Source organism: Palaemon carinicauda, chromosome 22 (assembly GCF_036898095.1).
Source record: "Palaemon carinicauda isolate YSFRI2023 chromosome 22, ASM3689809v2, whole genome shotgun sequence".
Taxonomy (NCBI): domain Eukaryota; kingdom Metazoa; phylum Arthropoda; class Malacostraca; order Decapoda; family Palaemonidae; genus Palaemon; species Palaemon carinicauda.
In genome coordinates, this window is record NC_090746.1 from 49,972,096 (window position 1) to 49,994,907 (window position 22,812).

Sequence of the window (22,812 nt, forward strand, 5' to 3'; positions counted from 1 at the left end):
CTTATTGATAACAATTAATATCAATGATTCCATGAAATAAATCAAATTGTTATTCATTTATTATTATTTTACATGCAATATGGCATAAAATGCATCCAATTGAAATGATGGCGATGTTTAAAAAACTATTGCTGGTAACTCAACTAAGTTTTGACATATATGCAAATCCTATACTAGATTAGGGTATCCTATAGTGTCTTCTCAGTCTAGAATAATTAGATATTACAATTGCTGATTTGTAGCCATGATGACTAATAAAAACATCGGTTACAAAACTTGGCGTGTAACATTTGTTTTGGGTAACTTATACCTGTATAGTTCAGGCTAAAGATGTGGTTTGTGCTGGTTTTAGATATTCACACTAATTGTCCAAAGAATCGGTAACCAACAAATTTTATGGTCGCCGGCCTTTCAAAACAAAACCAAGATGCAAGAAAAGTTTAAGATCAAAATTATTGACTTATTTCTTCCGGTAACAAAGTGATAAAGTTTTCGTAATTAGGGATATAATTTTCAATAATTGAACTGTTAATTATCGGAATGTGAGGAGTCATATATGACTTAGAAATAGCTTTAATCTTTACAAGCTGAACCGAAAACCAAACCTAAATAGCAGATAGACGGACAGCAATACTTAATAGCCACAATTCATGACAATGGTATCAACAAAGTTATGATTGACTTCGCTCGATGTTTCTTAAAAATAGGTGCCTGTTCCCTTAAGAGGTGTGTGGTCGATTCTTAACCATATGAATATGAATAATTAGTACAAAAATTTTTTGTTTTATTCGCAGGTTTAGTTTTTTCCTGTGAAAACAGTAATACAGCATTTGTCCTAGAAGCAATTTTTTTCATTAAATACTGTACACATCGGATCCACTTTATATCATAGCATTTACGTGTTTTTTCTCTTGTATTTCGACACTTCAGGGGTGCAAGAATTTTATGCTGACTTGAAAAGAGAGCTTGCAATGAAAAAAGGTTAAGAACCACTGATCGCTATGAGCGTTCATGAAATAGAATAAGACATAGGTTCCTTATTGCTGTTACGATTCAATTAAAGGGAATATGCCGGGGGGGGGGGTGTTCAGTGAAGTAACAAACCATCCATAACCAAACCGCGATTAGATAAAAAAAAATGAAACCAAGTGACCAGGGACCGCCTAAAAATCAACCAATATCACACGTGGTTTAGGTATGCAAATCCAACGCAAGCTTGCAAAGTAGTTATCGGTTTTGTGTGATCCTTGGACACATCCAAATAACATAAAAAAGTGTGTCCTCATTTAACTAATGGATACAAGTAGTTGAGAGAGAGAGAGAGAGAGAGAGAGAGAGAGAGAGAGAGAGAGAGAGAGAGAGAGAGAGAGAGAGAGAGAGAGAGAGAGAGAGCAGCTGCTAGGATAATGCAAACGAAGGCTATATCATTCTGACGTATATTCATTGGAATAGTCAGTTCCCACAGTATTTAAGGATGTTCTATAGAGAAATTTGTTAAGGAATTAAAATATATCAGTGCGATTATACTTTTCGATCACTATTATCGAAAACGATTGCATTTCCTATAGGAATACGAGATAAGACCTCTTTATCTCTCTATATATATATATATATATATATATATATATATATATATATATATATATATATATATATATATATATATATATATATATATATATATGTCATTAATCATCACATTTCTTTGAGGGCTATTGGTAATTTCTCTACCCCTCACATTCGAACCATCAAACAATGTCTTGGTTGTTTAAACGTCGGCCACCTTTCAGGGAAAGAAGGGAATGATCTGTATCACACGGAAAAACCCCTGCGCACTGCAGACCTAAAAGATTCTTTTGACGCAGGTTATACATTTCAGTATCATATGGTGTAATCCACATGTCAATTATCAAATCGACGGTGTCGCTGGATTTAATGACGACTTACTTCAAGTGGGAATGTTGTAAATTTTGTTGATAAAAAGAAAATCAAGAGATGAAGCCGTATACAAGATACCATAGTTACCGACACCAAAGAGAAAAGAAAATGGAAAAATTAAACCTAAAATAATGATATGCAATATATACAATGATGGAGATGAAGTATTGAATGTATTGATTCAAATGAATCGTTACCTGGACCAAATTCAAAATGTAAAACAGAAGAGAAGTCTGGTATTCAAGAAAAGTTCTGCATGCACCACGTGATCACCTGCTACCACTGTCGAAGGAATGGACATTTTGAACTAAGATCAAAAGTTCAAGACAGATGATAAAGTGCGTGGGAAATATTCATAAAATCACGCCTCCAAGTAATGTAACTCACAACGTATGAAGTGTATAAAATACACTAATCTGAAGAAGCCTAATGATCATATAGTGAATTCAAGAAATTGCAAAGATTACAATTTGGAATTGAAGAGATTAGCAGCAAATACGAACCATGGATACTAAGGACGTCATAAATTGTGACTGTGGAGAATTCGGCAACTGACAAATGAGAAATATTTCGACATAGTATGATCTGAGAAATGGTTAAATGACTTCGACAAAGCTAAGATTACTGAGATGACCCCTCATTACACATGCTTTCTTTTATATTTCGATAGAGGACAAGTAGAGGGCGTGGGTGGGGAGTTATGGTTTGTGAGTTGGACTTTCTGAGTGCTTTGATTATGTGGATTTGACAATAAACACGTTATCCAGTGTTTTACACGAAACGCCTGAAAATGTCCTCAACAAACTGGTCTTGCAGGTCCTGTAGTGAGTATGGTTGCCCTCACGTGATAGGACCAGGAAAGCCAGTCAGGGACTTAACATGTTTCCAAAGCATTGGGAAAATTTTATTCATTTTTTTTTCTTTTTTTTTTTTTTGTAATAAAAGATTAACCTGGGAGTCATAACAAAACCATTTAACCCCGAGAATTAATAAATGAGAAATATTTCGTTCAAGAAAAACTGAAGACATTCTTGTTCTTTTTAAGTGCTTCGATAATATGGATTCAACAATAAACACCAATTATGCAGTGTGATATGCATAATACTTAAGAATGTATAGGGTTACTGAACGCGTATGTCATGTAGTGAGTAGGGTTCCCCTGCGTGATAGGATCTCAGGAAAGTAGTCCTTAAAGTAAGTAAAATTCTCGTTTATTATAACGATATTGCATTAGAAAATTTTCTCTAAATTTTTTTCAAGAACATTTTACAATGCTTTTATCAGAGGCACAGTGCTGATGTAACAGAGTAAGGGGATCATTAAATTAACAGAAGATTAAATTTTTGCACAAAAAAAAAATTAACAGTAGAAGTTCAGAAAGCATTAAAAGGCACGAAAAGAGGCAAATCAGCAGGAGAAGATGGCCTAATATAAAATACATCAAATACATTATATTTAATAATAGATGGAGGAGATTTCATAGTAGTAAAATTCGCTGAACTTTACACAAAATGTCTGCGAGAATGCTGTCTATGGCTAAAGCTTGAAAAAAAATTATATAATCATTCACAAAAAGGGAAACACAAAAGACCTGAAAAATTACTACCCGATAAGTTTACTCTCAGTAATGTATAGAATATTTACATAGATCATATTAGGACGAATAAAAAGACAGCTAGACTTTAATCAGCCAAGAGAGCAGGCAGGCTATAGAAGCAGATGTTAGACAATTGACCGTATCTATGCCTTAAGTTAACCAGCTAATGGGAAAATAACAGTATGACAAGCCTCTATGTATGACATTTATAGGCTATGGGAAAGCTTTTGATTTTGTTAAAGCATCAGCTGTAATGAAAGTCTTTCAAATGTAAGGAATAAATTAATCCTATGTTTGACCACTTGAAGTACAGCAATACTAAAGCTACATAAAGATAGTGAGGAAATTCCGACAGGAGACCCCATCTCTCCTAAATTATTCACATCGTGCCTAGAAGCGTTTAAACAATTAGACTTGGAAAAATATAGTTATTAACATTAATCGGATATACTTCAACCAATTAAGATTTAAAGATGACATACTTCTATTTAGTGAATCATGAGAAGAATTACAAAAGATGATAAATTTGAATAGAGGACGCAAAAAGGTAGGACTAAAAAAAAAAATGTAGAAGCAACAAATAATGGTTATGGACGGACCTCTAGAGATTGTTAATGAACATAGCTAGTAGGACAAACAGTAATTGTTTCCCCAGGATATGGGATCGAAATTAAAAGATAGATAATCATGGGATGGAGAACATTTGATGAACAAAATTATATTATGAAAATTAGAATGCAACTTTCTCTAAAAACCAGAAGTATTTAATCAGACGGTCCTACTAGTATTAACTTATGCATCAGAATTTTGGAGTCTTACTAAAGCCTTGGAACATAAGCAACATGGATACAAAAGGAAATTAAGTAGATGGTTTCCTAACATCTAAGAAAAGAAATAGACATGGACAGGACATATAATGAGAAAGACAGATAATAGATGGACAAGAAGAATAGAATAATTGGTCCTTAGAGGTTACAAATATAGCAGGGGAAGGAAAAGAAGACTATGGAAATTGGCGGGTATAGTTTGGCATAGAAGACCTTAAACGGACGCCTGTGGAAGAAGTTAGAACATGTTTGAGGCTTTTGTCCTACAGTGAACTATTAATGGCTGATATATATATATATATATATATATATATATATATATATATATATATATATATATATATATATATATATATATATATATATATATAGTAGATGCCGTAATAAAATGTCCCAGAAACAACTAACATAATTGTACACGAAAATGTTAGATGGTATAATAGTGAGCTATTAAAGGCAAAAAGACATAGACGTAAGATGGAAGGTAGATGGAAAAGAGCCAAATCCTCACAAGCCAGAAATCTATATAATAAGGCCAGAAATTATTATAAAATCCTGTTAGAAAAAACAAAACGAAAATTCTACAACGGCGAAAGTAAAAACTAATAACAAGAGGGAGTTTCACAAAAACCTAGATGATTTGATGGGATTAAAGAAAAAATATGTCTTGCCTGATAATGTCTGTGCAGAGGAATTTGCTACATTCTTCAATGAAAAAATTGATAAAATTTATAGAGGTTTCCCCCAAAATCACTTAGAAGGACAGTCAGTTATGCCAGTGAAGGAGGGTAAGAAGTTAATAAAATTCAAGGAAATAAATATGTGCGACTTGTTAAAGGTTATGGGAGAGATGAAGAATACATATTGTGGAAACGACCCTTTCCCAAACATTTCAATAACTGAAGCTCCAAACAAGCAAGTTGTATATAATATTTACCAGAATATAATTAACCTAAGTATATTACAATCCTGTTTTCCTAGCTGTGAAAAAAAACTGCATTGATCAAACCAATATACAAAGGAAAAGGTGATGTAAACGAACTAAATTCTTATAGGCCTATTTCAAATTTATCCTACATGTCGAAGCTTATTGAAAAAATTCATAAGTGAGCAATTATGGGCGCATATTGATGAGTTAGAGGTATTCCCGGAAAATCAATCGGCCTAGAGCTAATCACTCTACAGAAACTACCTTATGCTCAATAATGAATGATATGATAGGTCTTCTTGATGAGATAAAAGTGTGGAATTTTGATTATGTTAGATCTTAGTGCTGCTTTCGATACTGTTGTGCACGAGTACATACTTGACGACTTAAAGTCCATTGGAGTGACTGAGGAAGCACTGGAATATTTGCGAAGCTACTTAACGAACAGGAAGACTATTATAGAAGTTTCTGGAAACCGATTCAGTGAGAGAATTCTTATGAAAGGTGTACCACAGGGTAGTGTTCTGGGCCCTATCTTGTTCAACATATACACTATCGAGCTATCACACATCTTGAAAAAACAAAAAGTGGGCTTTAAACTATATGCAGATGATACTCAGTTCTACCTTTCAATTTCAACAACACAAGATACAAAGAAGAAAATTAATGAGATAATGACTGAAATAAAAACATGGATGCAGAGGAAAAAGCTTAAGTTAAATGATGATAAAACAGAATGTATGTTTTTTGGCACAAAGGTGGCTTTGAAGAATTACCAGTTATTTCAAAGTATAAAAATTGGTGACGCTGATGTTAGGATTGTGCCTGTTGTGAAAAAATTGAGTGTACTGATAGATTGTAATTTGTCAATGAGGGATCAAATAGTGAACACAGTGAAAGTGTGTAACTATCACCTGAGAAACATAGCATTAATTAGAAAATATTTAACAGAGGGCAGTACAAAATAATTAGTGATGAGTCATGTAATATCAAGGCTTGATTATTGCAATTCTCTGTACTATAAATTGCCCAATACACTACTAAGAAAGCTTCAAAATGTGCAAAACCGGGCGGCTAGACTGATAAAAGGCATTAAACCTCGGGAGAGAATAACTCCTGCACTGATAGATCTACATTGGTTACCTGTTAAGGCTAGAATTGAATTTAAGATTTGTTTGTTGACTCACAAAGCACTTACAAGTGGTAAGCCTAATTATCTTCGTGATTGCTTGGTCCCCTACCCTCAAGCTACTAGCTCTGCTCTAAGAGTTAGACATGCTGATGGCCCATATAGACTATTCGAAATTTGTGTGAATTATGCAATAGGAGGAAGAACGTTTTGTTATGCAGCACCAAGACTCTTCAACGACCTTCCACTTGATGTCAAGAATAGCAAAAATGTGGCAGCTTTCAAGAAAAACCTGAAGACTTATCTCTTTGGAAAGTGTTATAATAGTGATCTGAAAACTATTAAGCCTGAATACAAATGCTAGCGAATAACTGGAAAGATACAGAGCAAAATATTAACTGGAAAGAAATTATTTTCACACACCAAGGCCCGCCTGAACAGACTCTTGGTGTCTGATGGAAGGCGAGAAATAAACCCCTAAAAGTAAAAAAGTAAAAGTAATGAAACATTGATGAATGCTATTTCCGCCAATGATGCAGTATTATTATTATTATTATTATTATTATTACTTGCTAAGCTACAACCTTTGCTGGAAAAACAGGATGCTATAAGCCCAAGGGCTCGAACAAAGAAAATAGCTCAGTGAGGAAAGGAAATGAAGAAATATACTACAAGAGAAATTAAAGAACAGTAACAACATTAAAATAAACATTTTTTATATTAACTTTAAAAACTTTAACAAAATAAGAGAAGGAGAAATGAGATAGAATAATGTGTTCGAGTGTACCCTCAAGCAAGAGAACTCTACCCAAAGACAGTGGAAGACCATGGTAGCCTACAGAGGCTATGGCACTACCAAAGACTAGAGAACAATGGTTTAATTTTGGAGTGTCCCTCTCCTAGAAGAGCCGCTTGCCAAAGCTAAAGTCTCTTTAACCCTTACCAAAAGGAAAGTAGCTACTGAACAATTACATTGTTGTAGTTAACCCCATGAGCGAAGAAGTATTGTTTGGTAATCTCATGTCGTCAGGTGTATGAGGACAGAGGAAAATATAGAAAGAATAGACTAGACTATTTGGTGTATGTGTAGGTAAATGAAAAATGAACTGTAACCAGAGAGAGGGATCCAATGAAATACTGCCTGGCCAGTCAAAGGAAACCGTAACTCGCTAGCGGTAGTATCGCAACCGGTATTATTATTATTATTATTATTATTATTAGCTAAGTTACAACCCTAGTTGGAAAAGCAAGATGCTATAAGCCCAAGAGCTCCAATAGGGAAAAATAGCCCAGTGAGAAGAGGAAATAAGGAAATAAATAAACGATATAAGAAGTAATGAAAATTACAATAAAATATTTCAAAAACATAAACAACATTAAAACTGATATTTGATATATAAACTATGAAAGGACTTATGTAAGCCCGTTCAACATAAGAACATTTGCCGTGAGTTTGATCTTTTGAAGTTTTACTGATTCAACTACCCGATTAGGAAGATCATTCCACAACTTGTCAGCTGGAATGAAACTTCTGGAGTACTGTGTAGTATTGAGCCTCATGATGGAGGAGGCTGACTATTTAACGGATTTTGAGCGAAGCGAAAAATCTATCTTTAGGTGAGATGGCCATGATGTCCTGATGGAAGGTTCCTTCAGTAGCTTCCTGAGGGTATATAGGACTACAGTAGATATTCCCAGAGAATTAAACTAAAGGTTTCACAGAATTCTAACTTCTGGCGCGAGTACCCTAAAGGTTTCCCTTTAGGATATCGTATATCAACAGGGGACGTATGCTTGACACGCCACATGACTATCTGCACCCTACATAGCGTTTACGCTTCGAGGGGGATAAGGTGGCAAGTTATTGGAGGAGCCGTTGCAAAGTTATCCTCCTGCGTTACTGTTACTGTACCTCGCGACGTAAACAAACGGCAGCCATAGCTGTCCGCCATCTTGACTGACGTCACATCCGCCCGCTTCATTCCTATCTAGCGTATCTGTCAACCTCCACGATGCAATAAGAAAGGGAGGGGCCTGACATGCCAGAATAGAAACAATAGGGCAGGTCCATCAGGACGTCATGGCCATCTCACCCAAAAATAGATTTTTCGCTTCGCTCAAAATCCGTTTTTTGGGCTCAAGCCATGACGTCTAGATGGAAGTATACCAGAGAATTAGTGTATCGTGGTTTTTCCCCGTTTCAAAAGTGCCTTCTACTTCAAACAATATTCCTTTGGTCTGATGACCTTAGAGACCATGACATCTCCGTTACATGTCACTACCAGTGGCATAAACTATGACATAGCTTCCTGCCCCCCTGGCAGGGAGGTCCTGTTTGGACAAGAGGAACATCTCGAAGTACCCTGATGAAGATAAACTCACCTGGAGGCGAGGATCATGCCGGTCTCGTGGACAAATCAGGAAAGTTAAATATTTGGGTAGGAACCATTATTTCACTTGCTTTGGTGAGCATATCTCAGACAGGAGTAATATTATAGATGAGTATAATAAAGAATAATTAGGGCATTAAAACTCTGTAACAGTAGTTTATTTCATATGGAAGGGCAAAATAAGACGCATATGATAAAAAAAATTTCTATTTTATTCAAGAAAATTTGCAATATAATAAGATAAGGTAAATAATTTACAACAAAATTATTGATTAGCAAACATAGACTAAGGACTGAAAAAGACGATGATGTGGAATCTGAAAGGGAAGAACTTGCCTATACACACATGAGTTCCAGGGGAACTAGAGTCTTTGAAAGTCATAATACACTTCATGTCCAATAAACATGTGGCACACGTGTTAGAGTCTATGTCACTTCACCTTGTGGAAGAACAGTCTTTTGTGACACCAAGTGTCACCTGAAATCACTATGTATCGCACTAGGGTCAACACAGGCACCCATTTAGTTAGAGCCCCGAAATAACTCACTGTTCTACGCAGCACTAAGCGGCAGGTTTTAATACACTACCTGCGGCTACCACGAATCTTTAGACTTCGTGCACCTGCTTCGCATAGTGTTTAAAAAACACTCTCGAGGATTTCTAGCCTGTGAACGAACGGCGGCTTTCAAAATCCATAGCTTGGAAAAAATTTAGGGAAGAGGCGACTTTCCTAGGATCATGACCTGCGGGTTCACCGTCAGGATCCGCTCTGCAAATAAAGCAGGTGATCTTCGCCCTTAGTTGTTTAAGTGATAGGTCACTGCCCGATGTTTCTCCTTTAAAAAGCTGTCCTCCGCCAAAGTCTGAAGTTCTTTGAAGATAGACTCTCCACTGGGAATAGAGAGACATCTTCCTTTAGAGGGCAGATTCTCCAAGGTCCCCATCTCTTGGTGGGGAGTTCGTTTTTTTGCGAGAAACGTAGGGTCGGGGAAGAGGGTAAGTTCCCCTGTATCGGCGAACTGTATCTGGCCCTCTTCTCTAGATAATGCCACTATTTCACTGACTTAGGCTCCCGAGGCGAGAGCAAAAATGAAAATCACCCTTTTTAGTCAAGTCTTTCAGAGGGCAAGTTTCGTTGTCCAGACTAGAGGCAAAGTGGAGTACCTTATCCAGAGACCCGGCGATGGGTCTCGGTGGGGGTGCAGGACGGAGTCTAGCCATGTCTTTGGAAGTTTGTTAAAGATTTCGTTGGACAAGTCTATCTGGAAGGCGTACAGTAGTGGTCTTGTCAAGGCTAATTTGCAAGTAGAAATCGTGTTGGCTGCTAAGCCTTGTCCATGAAGGTGAATAAAGAAATACATACAAAAATCTATGGAGATTTCCGTAGGATTTTTTGCCTTGACAAAGGACACCCACTTCTTCCAGGATGATTCATATTGCCTTCTGGTAGACTTTGTTTTATATTCCTCTAGGAAGTCTAAACATTTCTTCGAGATTCCAAACCTTTTCTTCGTGGCTAGGGAGAGAAAATCATGAGATGAAGGTCTCGGACTTTCTTTGATGAATCGAAGACAGTCGACTTCTGCAACTGCTGGGAGAGAACTGGGCCCGGCAGAGGGATCAGCTTGGGCGATACCCACTAGTATTACAAACATGAACAGCTTTCTTATCTTTGTTGAATATTGAGTTTAAAGCCTCATTATTTTGTTTATTCCTAAGATGTCAGGTGAATCATAAATTGTGAGCCCTTAATTGATGGTGAAGCCTACTGTACTTTCTTAAAAGGTTAATAATAGTGAGAAACTACATCAAGTGAATAATCAAGTGAACGCCGGTGCAAGATCCAGTCTCCAAGGAATGAAATGGAATCGTAAGAAGAAGAGGAAGCTACTAAACCTAGTGATCAAAACAAACGTCGCAAAGTCTGTCTATTGTCTACTCGAGAAATGTTGAAGTTCCCTGGTCGCATTCTTAAAGCAGCAATTTAGTTTGATATTTGTGATCAAGCTGTATAATACTGGAAGGCTGTAAGTTGTATAAAATTTTAAGGTGGTAGAACTGTTGTTAATCCAAAGGGCAACGTAAATTATTTTCACCCTAAAGCCCTTCAACTGTCACCGTTGGCCAGTGACCGAGGCCATTGGGAGCCTTTGTAGCTGGTTGGGACAGACCGGGTGTAAAATTTGTAAAGTCAGGAGTGAAAAACTGGTGGGGAAACCAGGCTATGGCAGGCAATTTTTTTATAACTATATAAAATTTTTTTTTATAATTTCCACGTTTCTTATGTGGCGAATTGGGGGTGTATGTATGATAGCAGCCACTTGTATGTATTATTATGTTTAACTTAGAATAAGGGGGTCGCAGGGGAGCGTTAGCCCCCCCCCCCCGTCAGGTTAAGTAGGTAAGGACACGGCTGTTAGGATAGGGTGGAAAGTTTAGGTGGTTTCATTGTATATTAATACATCTCAATGTATCCTGGTATTCCAACTACTTTTTCTTATAGGAAAAATTACGCTCCCTTCGAAAATAACACTCGTTCCCGTCGCAAATGAATAGTTACAGAAATATATATACATCTATATCCGCCGATAATGGGGGACCCCCAGTGGGAACTCGGGGTTTTGGGTGGGGAAAACATACTGGGGAATCGATATATAACCGTAATTCAGTCCTTTTCTTCTCTATACATTTCTTTCTGGTATTTATTATTACCGTAGAAAAAGACAAATCAGTATACCTGGATATATTTGGGAGGAGCCGTTTCAAAGGTTATTTCTTGTAGTAATACAGTAACCAGCGCTGCCAACGCCTGATGTAGATTAAATGTTAGAATTCCATACCTGATGTAGATCAAATGTTAGCGTTTCATGCTAACATTAGCACCCATTTGTTCGTTTGTTCGTTCGCCCCACCTTCCGTCCTTCGTTTCTCTCCATTATTACTCTTTTTATTACCGTATTATTTTCTCATTTTATATTCCCATTCAATATAATTTATCATACATTCCATTTTACCTTCCTATATTGGGTTTATGTGTTTTGTTAATTCCTTTCCCATTTGTACATACGTTCGTTCCATCAGTTTCCGATCTGCGCATATATCCCCCCGCCCCCTGCGCAGGAGTTTCCTCTCCCCCTTTTACTCTTTTTATTAGTGTTATTTTTTCATTTTTTATTCCCATTCAATATTATTCCATTTTACCTTCCTATATTGGTTTTATTTGTTGGGTTATTTCTTTATCCCTTCCCGGTTTCACATAAATTCTTACCCTGGGCTAGTTTTTTTATCCTGTTAATTCTCGGTATGATCTCCTCATTTTATATTCCCATTCCCTATTATTTAACGTTCATTCCATTTTATCTTCCTATATTGTTTGTAATTATTTTTGTTGGTTAGTTCCTTTTCTCTCTGTCTTATAAAACTTTTTCTTTCGTCTTGTTTCCGTATTTAGTTCATACATGTTTTCTCTTTTGTTCGTTGTTTTTCCCTTAACCAATCATCTCTCTAGGCCTATTGAGATATCTCCCTACCCCCCCATTCCTTTATCTCTGTATGCGCTGGTTTCCGACCCATTGTTCCCCTGCCTTTCCCGTTTTAACCTTTGACCTAGTTACTCGTCCTTCGTTACTAGTGCGTTTTTTTTCCCGTATTTTTAGATGGAACATATAGAAACTTGTACCGGTTGCAGCATTCCGTATCTAAAAGCAGTTGCTCAATTCCATGGTGATTTTGGTGATAATTCAGGTTATGTTGATCATTTTCTTAAATCTCACAATGTTATCCCTCAAAGTTTAAACTGCCCCAAGTGTCATTCGCTTTTATCTTATAGGGCAGACATTCACGGGTTTTATTGCTCTACTGTAACCACCATCCGTAAAACTAAGAAGAAACGTCGTTGTGGGTATACTGTTTCGACCTATAAAGGTACTTTTTTGGACCAAAGTCGGCTACCCCCATGGAAGATAATATTATGTGCGAACCAGTTTTTGCATAAACATTCGGTCCATGAGACCCTCATGGAAGGTATAGACATATCTTCAAAGACTAGTGTGGATTGGAGAAGTTTCTGTTCTGAGGTTACCGAATACTTCTTCGATAACCAAGAGGCGATTGGTGGTGATGGAGTTACTGTTGAAATAGACGAAACTCATTTTGGTAAATGTAAATACAACCGTGGTAGACCGTTAAGTGCCATATGGGTCTTTGGGGGTATTGATCGTGTGTCCAAGAAATTTTTCATTATCCCTTTAGTTCCCCCCCTTTCTACTAAACGAGATTCTGCTACTCTAATTCCCCTCATCCAGAAGTATATTAAACGTGGTAGTATTATTATCAGTGATAAGTGGGCTGCATACAACTCTTTATCGGAAATTGGTTACGTTCATAAGTCGATTAATCATTCGGAGAATTTCATTGACCCCCTAGACCCAACCATCCATACTCAAAATATAGAACGTCTCTGGAGAGAAGTGAAGGAGTGGGTTCAGAGGCCTGGAATCATACCTGGACATTTCAAGCAATATTTTTCCAGGTTCTTTTTCACCCACTACTACCCCCGTCATTCGTTGCTGCACCACTTTTTCATTACTGCCAGTCGCCTCTACCCTCCTTTACAACATCAGCCAATCGACCCCCCCTACCCTCAAGACCCCGATGACCCCCAACCATCCACATCCCAGTCATAGAAGTTAATCCGTCATCCTCTTCCTTCCGAGTCCACCAAGTTTCGACGTTTCCTTCATAAAAGTAAGTCATTCCTCAATAGTCATTATTCGTGTTTTGTGACCGGGGTACTTCTAGGCAAGGTTAGGTGGGTTTGTTAGGTTCTGTGGCCTTTCTGTACTTTTTATATATTTCGTACCAGTTATATGGAGAAATTATTGAATATATCTGAGGAGATATTTAGCAGTTCTAGCTCTAGTAATGCCATCGTGTCGTTGGTAGTTCTGTGTACCATTCGTCTCCGTTGGTAGTACTGTGTATCAAGGTAAGTCATTCCCCCATTCTTATTATATGTGTTTTGTGACCGGGGTACTTCTAGGCAAGGTTAGGTGGGTTTGTTAGGTTCTGTGGCCTTTCTGTACTTTTTATATGGAGAAATTATTGAATATATCTGAGGAGATATTTAGCAGTTCTAGCTCTAGTAATGACATCGTGTCGTTGGTAGTTCTGTGTACCATTCGTCTCCGTTGGTAGTACTGTGTATCAAGGTAAGTCATTCGCTCATTCTTATTATATATGTTTTGTGACCGGGGTACTTCTAGGCAAGGTTAGGTGGGTTTGTTAGGTTCTGTGGCCTTTTGGTACTCTTTATTTATTGTGTAATATTTTTATGGTAGTATTATTTAGTTTACGTATGGAAAAATTTATTTCTACCTCTAGTAATGACATCGTGCCGTTGGTAACACTGTGTACCATTCGGCATCGTTGGTAGTCCTGTCAATCATTGGTAACGTTGCTAATGTTATCGTCCCCGTCATCTGTTGTTTATATATTTTAACTCAGTATATGTGTTAATATTTATATGGTTCATTTGTATTGTATTTCATTGTGTGATTTCGTACAGGAAATATATGATTTCTTATAGTAGATATCGTGGTTTAACTGGTTTTCTCATTCATTTCATCCGTAATAACATCACAACCAATTCGTCAACTTATAACTAACCGAATTGGTTGATCTGTTTGTTTGCGATTGAAATGGATATCAAATCCTGTTAAATCTCGTTATTTGCTATAGGAAATCATATATTTCTTGTGCGTAGTCACTAGATGTAATAATATACAAAATTACCGGGAAACAAACCCAAGACACCACCTTACCTAACCTATGAGCCTTATCCTTACCTACTTACTTACTCTTAGACTGCCATATCCTTAGCTTACCCTAAGACTTGTTCTCAATGCTGTGTTTGCTTCCCAACTGGCACCCCTCCTGGCAAGGTAATATTAAATCTTAATTTGTTCCGTAACTGAAATACAAACCACGCTATCTAATATGGGTAATTACTTTCGGCGTAGCTGAAATAACGAGCCATTAGAATTTTAACGAGGGTTTACTACCCCACCGCTAGTTAGCGGGGGATAGGGAGGGTAGCTTGCTACATCCCCCCCCTCACACACTCCTGTGATTTAACTCACTTTGCTCTCGGCTCAGGTGGCAGTCGGACGTGTCCGCTTTCACCCTCGCCTCTTTTGGACAGCCATTACCAATCTTTCTTTTGCTTTTCCTTTGACAGAGTGTATGTGAAGTTGGCCTCTGCTTGCATAAGTGTCCTAGTTTACCTGACCGCCCTTGTGGCACGTTTATGTCGGCGGTCGACACGGATCCCCACACCTTGTGTCCTTATTGTAGGGGCCAACGGTGTAATAAAGATAATATTTGTGGTGAGTGTAGGGAGTGGTCTACCTCCCAGTGGGAGAGGTTTTCTCGGCGCCGGAAGAAGAAGTCCAACCGGGATATTTCTCCTTCAAAGGTTTCTTTGAAAAGAGAAAATCACAAGGACTCTTCTTCCGTGGCCTAAACCTCCTCGGAAGCTCCCACTTGATCGGTTTTTCCCGAGAAGCCGTCGAGTGGTGGCGTAAACCGTAGTTCTGTTGACCGATCTCGCGGTATGGGAGAGGGAGTTGCCTCCCATAGCGAGGCAGCTCCTCCTCCTCCTCCTCCTCTTCCTCCCCTGGAGGAGGATATTATAATGCCTGTATCTAATAATGATTTATTACAGCTTTGGGCTTCCTTGGGGCTTCAGGGTTTGCCCTCCAAGGAAGCCCTGTTTGACATGATCAAGTTGTGAGCAGCTGTCAAACAGTCGCCGACGGTAGCAGAGATCGATCCTCTGTCTATCGTCGACGTTGTTGTGGCAGAGGCTTCTGATGAGTTGTCACAAACCTCTGCTCCCGATGTTGCTGTTGTAGCTCAAGGCTTAGTTCCCCCCTCCGAACATCCTTCGAGGGAGGAGCTAATTCCTACGGTCTCTCCTGCTGGTGATTCTCCCCCTCGGGGGAGTTCATTCACAGAGACTCCTCTTCGGAGGACTGCTGATGGTCAGCCCGCTGACCCCACGGCCCCCAGAGGGCGTATAAGGCGTAAAGCTCGCCTTCGCCTTTGCGTAGAGGTCCTCCTTCACCTCACAAGGGTGTTAGAAGGTGCCTCTTCGGCTCGTCATCACCGCAATCCTCCGCAGAAGAACCTTGACGTCGTTCACCGACCCTGCCAGCTACATCCTTGGACCTCTCCGCAGATCGTTCGCGATCTCCTTTGGTTTAAGGTCGTCCTTACAAAGGGCACGCCTACCTTCCACCCACCAGACCTGCTGACCTGCCGTCACTGTTCCTGGCTGCCGATGCGCTGTGGGCGCCTTCTCATCCCGTTGTAAAACGGGCAACGGTCCCTTCAGGGCATAAAGGGCGTGAGCACAAATTGGTGCCTAAGTCCCTTAAGCGCCAGGTATCCCCTGCGCGCCAACGATCTCCTGCGCTCCAGCGATCGCATGCAGATGTTCTTGTCATAGGGCGCCAACGCTCACCTGCGCGCTTGCGCGCACAAGCAGTTGTTTCTGTCACTGCGCGCCAGCCCGCACCTGCAATTGTTACTGCCATAGCGCGCCAGCGCTCACCAACTGTTTCTGTTATAGCGCGCTAGCGCTCACCTACGCATCAGCGCCAGCGCACATCTATGGAGGTTCCTGATATAGCGCACAGGCGCTCACCGGAACTTCAGCGCTCTCCAGATCTTCAGTGCACTACTGCGCGCAAGCGCGCACCTGCAAAAAATCCTGATATAGTGGGCCAGCGCGCAGCACTGGAGTCTCCTGAGATAGCGCACAGGCGCTCACCGGGACTCCAGCGCTCTCCAGATCGCTAGCGCACTTCTGCGCGCCATGCGTGCCCACGTTCTCCTGCGTGCCAGGCACGCCCACGATCTTCGGATCTGGGCGCAGTGGAGAGAATAACCTCTTCCCCTGCTCGCCAGCGCTCATCTGCGCGCCATCGTGCGCAGTCTCCAACGCGCCCCCATGAGGTTGCGCAAGTGCGCCGTGCACACCCATCGCTTCAGCCAGATATGCGCTGTAATGCGCGCCCGCGCGCTAGGAGATTATCTCCTGCGCGCACGCCAAACGTTATCGCCCTCACGGGCTCTTCGGTAGGATCCTGCGCGCCCGCGCGCGAACAGTCGCCTTCTTGCGCGAGCGCTCATCCAGCCTTCTGCGCACCCCCTGTCATCGCCAGTCCATGCCTCTGCGCACCATCGCTTGCCCGCGCACCCACGCGCGCGCTTGCGACCCAGGGCAGAGCCCATCACGCGATTTGCAGCGCGATTCCACACGTGAGGCTGCAGGACATCTCGCGGCCAGGTCATCTCCAGTGCCTCAGCGCACTTCTGGAGTTGAGCGCGCAGTCGCAGTTGTTCCTGATACAGCGCGCAAACGCTCACCGGCGCGTAAACGCTCACCGGCGCGCCAGCGCACCCCTATACGTTCCAGCGCGCAGTCCAGGAGGTACCTAAGTTAGCGCACGGGCACTCACAGGTACCCCTGCACTCTCCATCCAAACTGCGCACTCCTGTGCGGTCGAATCCTGTTGCGCGCGATGCGCGCCCAACTCAGCAGCGCACACCTGTGCGCCCGAATCCTGTTGCGCGCCCATTGCAGCAGCGCACTCCTGTGCGCCCGCATCCTGATGCGCGCCATGCGCGCCCACGATCTTCTCGGGTCAGTTCCTGTACCGCCAGCGCGCAAATTCACCTTTGCGCTATCACGAGGCTGCGCAATTGCGCCCTCGCCCCGTGCTTCCAGATACACGCGCTCCACGCCCACGCGCTAGTGACATTTCTCCTGCGCATGCGCGCCCAACAGTCTCGCCCGTACGGGCTCTTCAGCAGGTTCCTGCGCGCCCGCGCACGGGCGATCAAATGATTGCTCACGCGCAAGCGCCCATCTAGCCTTCAACCCGCCCACTTTCCAGCTCCTGTGCGCTGCACGCCCTCGCCATCACCTATGCGCGCCCTCGCCATCACCCTCGCACACGCGCGAAATTCCTACCGCACACAATCCTCCCGCACGCGATCCAGGGCAGGGCTCATCGTGCAATTTGCGCCGCGATCCCGCACGCGATTTCACAAGGCTTCAGGCGGACAGGTCATTGTCTCGTTCCCCTCCTCGCAAGCGCAAAATAGCGTGCTCGCCGGAGGAGGGGAGGTTTCCGGACAGGTCTAAGGACGCTTTTTCTTCAGCTTCGTTTCAGGTGAACCCTCGTTTGTCGACTCCTAGGGATCGATCGATCCCCTTCCCTCCAGAGGGAGTGTCTGACAGCGCGACTGTCAGCCAGCAGCCTTGGTTTGGGACCATAGTCAGAGCTCTCATGCAGGCTTTTAAGCCTGTGTTCTCTGAACTGGGTCACAAAACAGTGGCGGCTTCTTCTCCCCTGAAGAGGAAGAGAGGAGTCCCCTCCGTGGTGACTTCTCCGAGGGCTAAGCTGTCTCCTTGGAAATCCTTGCGCAAGGCTCCCTCTCCCCCCCCAGACTTTCTCTCCCTCCCCTGCATATGAGGATTTCCCATCCTCAGGGGAGTCGGACGAGCCAGTCCGTTCCACCATCGCACCAATGGGGGAAACTCCGCCTCTCCCTGAGAAGTCTTCTCGCACAGGGGTAGAGAAGAGCCTGCATCCATCATTACTAGAGACCTGTATCCCTCCCAGGAGGGAGCCGAAGGACTCGAAGACTTTACCTAAGTCTTCTGCAAGGATCAGACAGGAGCCAGCTAGACCTTCGGAGAATGTCCACGACTTCCCCCAGGAATAGCCACTGGGGACAGGAGACTTTGCTGCTAGCCCTTCGGGAGGAGAGCTTCAAGAGTCAGAACATGCGTTCTGGCAAGTTCTGACCCTCATGATGTGGAGGATTAATTTTTGTTTTATTTTTTGTTTATTTTCTTTTGCTAAATCCAGAGAGAGGGAGAGAGAGAGAGAGAGAGATTGTGTTAGCGAGCGAAAGTAGTTAGTGTATCGATTGTTTGTGGTGAGAAAGACTGTTGGTTTAAATGAGATTGTTTGTTTATGTTTTTAGTTAGGTTACGACAGTGGTGAATGTCTTGGGAGAATGCTTTTTTTTATTTGACTGCAGCTTAAGGCAGTTGCGTGTGTGAATGCTGGATTATATTTGTTTTTCTTACCAGCGTTGGAAGTGATTATTGATTTTCTGAGTAAGTACAGTTTTATTTATCTTTGCTTGTCGTGATTGTGAATGATAGGAACAGTTTATTATTTATCTTTGATTATAGTGCGATAGTTTAGTTAGCTAGGAGTGTTCATAAGTGTTTTTCTTTTTTATTTTGGCAGGCCGTGATTCCTCCTTTGGAGAGCTTATATTTTGAATATTGATTGACGACCTGGCTTATGATAAGGAACTGGATACGACTGTTCAGATTTAGTTAAATGTTGATGACCCGGACCGAATGAATTTTGATTGCTGTTATTGATGATGATGTTAACGATGACGATGATGATTACGACCCCGATTAGGGAGGCAGCTATGGCACATTGGCCCTTGCTGTAGTGTTACCCACAGAGCTGTGGTAGTTTGCCATTAAAGACAGTTGGCAGTGTGTGGACGACTGTATTGGTGTCCCTAAAATATATATATAAACATATTTGGTTGTGGTGCATCTTAGTTTTAAGTTTTGATATTTTTTTCTCCGGGTTTATGTGAATGTGGTAATTGTTATTTATTTTGTATGTTAAGTTTTTTTTGTGTTTGTATGATATCTTTAGTTTCAAGTATACTGTAGTAATAATTTTGATTGCGGTTACTTTTAAGAATATAGTGTTAAGGTTATGTTTTGTTTTCATTTTCCTTCTGTCCAAGAGTCCAGTTGATAACGTAAGGGGAAAGTTTGTGCAGAGGAGACATTTGTCAGTTAGTGTGATCAAGGGTGTGGGGGTTGTTTTGTAACATCCCGCCACAATAAGAAATCTCAACGGGTTTCCGGACCCAGAGATTCCTCCTCGTGAGGGTAAGGACGGGGTCTTGGACCGAGTCTATGGCATCCAGAAACCCTCTAGGGCCAGTGCAGCTTTGCCCTGGTCACAAGGGATGAAGAGTGCCAGAGACAAAGTCGAAGGCCAGCTCTCTGAGCTTGCCTCGTCCAACAGATCCAGCGCCGGTAACAAGCTCCTCCCTCCTCCTCGAGTCCACCAGAGGAGGTATTTTGAGATCTTAGAGGAGACTTGTTTGGGTCTTCCTGTTCACCATTCTGTGGAAGAACTCACTGGGGGAGTCACTCAAGAGAGACTCTCCAACCGGCATGTTTCGTATTCTGCTACTGAGATCCTAAACCAGGAGAAGGTGGCGAAGTGTGCCATGCAGGCAACCTCGTGGCTTGACATCTGGCTGGGGTTTCTGGGCATCCTGGTGCAGTCTGAGGATCTGTCCAAGGAAAGCACCAGGAAGGCACTGGAGACATTCTTACTCTCAGGCACGCGGACCATCGAATTTCTGGCCCACCAAGTCTCGAGCTTGTGGGCCAATACGATCCTGAAACGACGGGACACAGTGGCTGAGGGATTTCACCAGAAGGTCCCCAGTTCCGACGTTAGCAGGCTCAGACATTCTTCCGTACTCTGTAAGAGTTTGTTTGAGCCTAAGGACGTGGAGCGAGCTGCTGAGAGTTGGAGGAAGTCCAACCAGGATTCCCCCCTCCATAAGGCCCTGACATCGAGGCCCTACAAACCTCCAGCAACTTAACAGCCCCATCCAGCTAAGAATGCGAAGAAGACGACAGCAGCAAAGCCAAAGGTGTCTAAGCCCTTTCCTGGCAAGGACAGGGGAGGTAAAAATCCCAGAGGGAGCGGCCGAGGCCGTAAACGCTAGGATTGGCAGTCCCCCTACATGTCCACCAGTGGGGGGATGCCTACAAAGTTGCGCGACAAGGTGGCAGCAACTCGGGGCAGATACCTGGACGATTTCCGTGATCGGTCAGGGATATCGCGTCCCGTTCACACCATCTCTACCTCTCCTGACAGCGAAGCCAGTGTCATTGAGCCCCCTTACCATGGGATCGGTAAGGGGGCAAGCCCTCCGGGCAGAAGTCGAGACCATGTTGAATAAGGACGCTCTCCAAGAGGTGGCAGACGGGTCCCCAGGCTTCTACAGTCGACTCTTTCTTGTAAAGAAGGCATCTGGAGGCTGGAGACCAGTCATCAACCTCTCTACCCTGAACGGGTTTGTCAAACAGACACCGTTCAGCATGGAGACGGCAGACACGGTCAGACTTGCAGTGAGACCACAAGACTTCATGTGCACACTGGACCTGAAGGACGCGTACTTCCAGATCCCAGTCTACCTGTCTTCAAGGAAGTACTTAAGATTTTGCCTAGACAACAAGATCTACCAGTTCAAGGTGCTGTGCTTCGGTCTCTCCACAGCTCTTCAAGTGTTCACCAGAGTGTTCACCCTGATATCATCTTGGGCTCACAGGATCGGTATCCGTCTCCTCCGTTACCTGGACGACTGGCTGATCCTAGCAGACTCGGAGGAAACCCTTCATCGCCACCGAGACAAGCTTCTCGAACTTTGCCAGGATCTAGGGATCATGGTAAATCTCGAGAAGTCCTCTCTGCAGCCCTCTCAGAAACTGGTATACCTAGGCATGGTCATAGATACCAATCTCCACAAAGCCTTCCCATAAGACGACAGGATAGCAAGGCTGAGGAAGGTCGCAAGTCCTTTCCTCAAACGAGAAGAACTTCCAGCCCAAACATGGTTACGTCTCCTCGGCCATCTCTCTTCCCTGGCCCGTCTGGTTCCCAATGGTCGCCTCAGAATGAAATCTCTCCGGTGGCGATTCTAGTCTCGGTGGAATCAAGGACACGATTCCCCGGACACTCTGATCCCTATGGGTCCTACGGAACAGACGGACCTTCAGTGGTGGGTGGCAGACGAGAACCTACGAAAGGGAGTGGATCTTCTCGTCCTTCCCCCGGATTTGATGTTGTTTTCGGACGCATCAAAGAAAGGGTGGGGGGCCCACGTTCTGAACCACAGGACCTCAGGCCTATGGTCAGAATCTGAAAAGTACCTCCACATAAACCTGCTAGAAATGAAGGCCGTATTCCTGGCACTTCAGAAGTTCCATCAGGTCCTGGCGGGCCACTCTGTGGTGGTGATGAGCGACAACACCACAGTGGTGGCTTATATCAACAAGCAGGGAGGTACCTTTTCAGAACAGCTATCCCATCTTGCAGTAGAGATACTGAGATGGTCCAAAGTCCACTCGGTCACACTATCGGCTCGCTTCATTCCAGGCAAGAGGAATGTGCTCGCCGACAGTCTGAGCAGAGCGACGCAGATAGTGAGTACCGAATGGTCTTTGGATCGTCAAGTAGTCAACAAAGTCCTGACTTTGTGGGGTTCCCCGACGGTGGATCTGTTCGTTACAGCGCTGAATTTCAAGCTCCCGCTGTACTGCTCCCCAGTCCCGGACCCCAAGGCTCTCTGGCAAGATGCCTTCCAACAACGGTGGGACAACATCGATGTATACGCCTTTCCCCCGTTCTGTCTGATGAGGAGGGTGCTCAACAAGACCAGAATATCGGTCAATCTATCAATGACCCTGATAGCTCCACTATGGCATCATGCAGAGTGGTTTCCGGACCTTCTGCAACTCCTTACGGAGCTCCCGAGAGAACTCCCTCCATGTCACGAGCTACTCAAACAACCACACGCCAACATCTTCCACAAAGCCGTAGCTTCGCTTCGACTTCACGCCTGGAGACTATCCAGTACCTCCTCGGTGAGAGAGGATTTTCGCAGCAAGTTGCGAATAGGATGTCTGGACACCTGCGCAGGTCATCCGCAGGGGTCTACCAGGCGAAGTGGCGAGTTTTCTGTGGTTGGTGTCGTGAAAGGGGTATCTCTCCACTCGATACCACTATTCTAGCAAAAGCGGAGTTCTTCGTGTATTTGCGGGAAGAAATGCTCCTTTCAGTCTCGGCGGTGAAAGGCTATC

At 42.8% G+C, this 22,812-nt stretch overlaps 1 protein-coding gene across 2 annotated transcripts in view; it reads left to right on the plus strand.

The window, feature by feature from the left end:
- Window positions 1-10,450: 10,450 nt before the first annotated feature.
- The window catches only part of Taf2 (TATA-box binding protein associated factor 2), a 365,232-nt gene continuing 352,870 nt past the window's right edge, over window positions 10,451-22,812 (plus strand). The window contains exon 1 of one of the 2 annotated variants that reach the window (XM_068346184.1): window positions 10,451-10,837. The gene's annotated coding sequence lies outside the window, so the exon portion shown is untranslated. The remainder of the gene's footprint in view (window positions 10,838-22,812) is intronic. The other variant, XM_068346183.1, reaches the window with a different exon arrangement.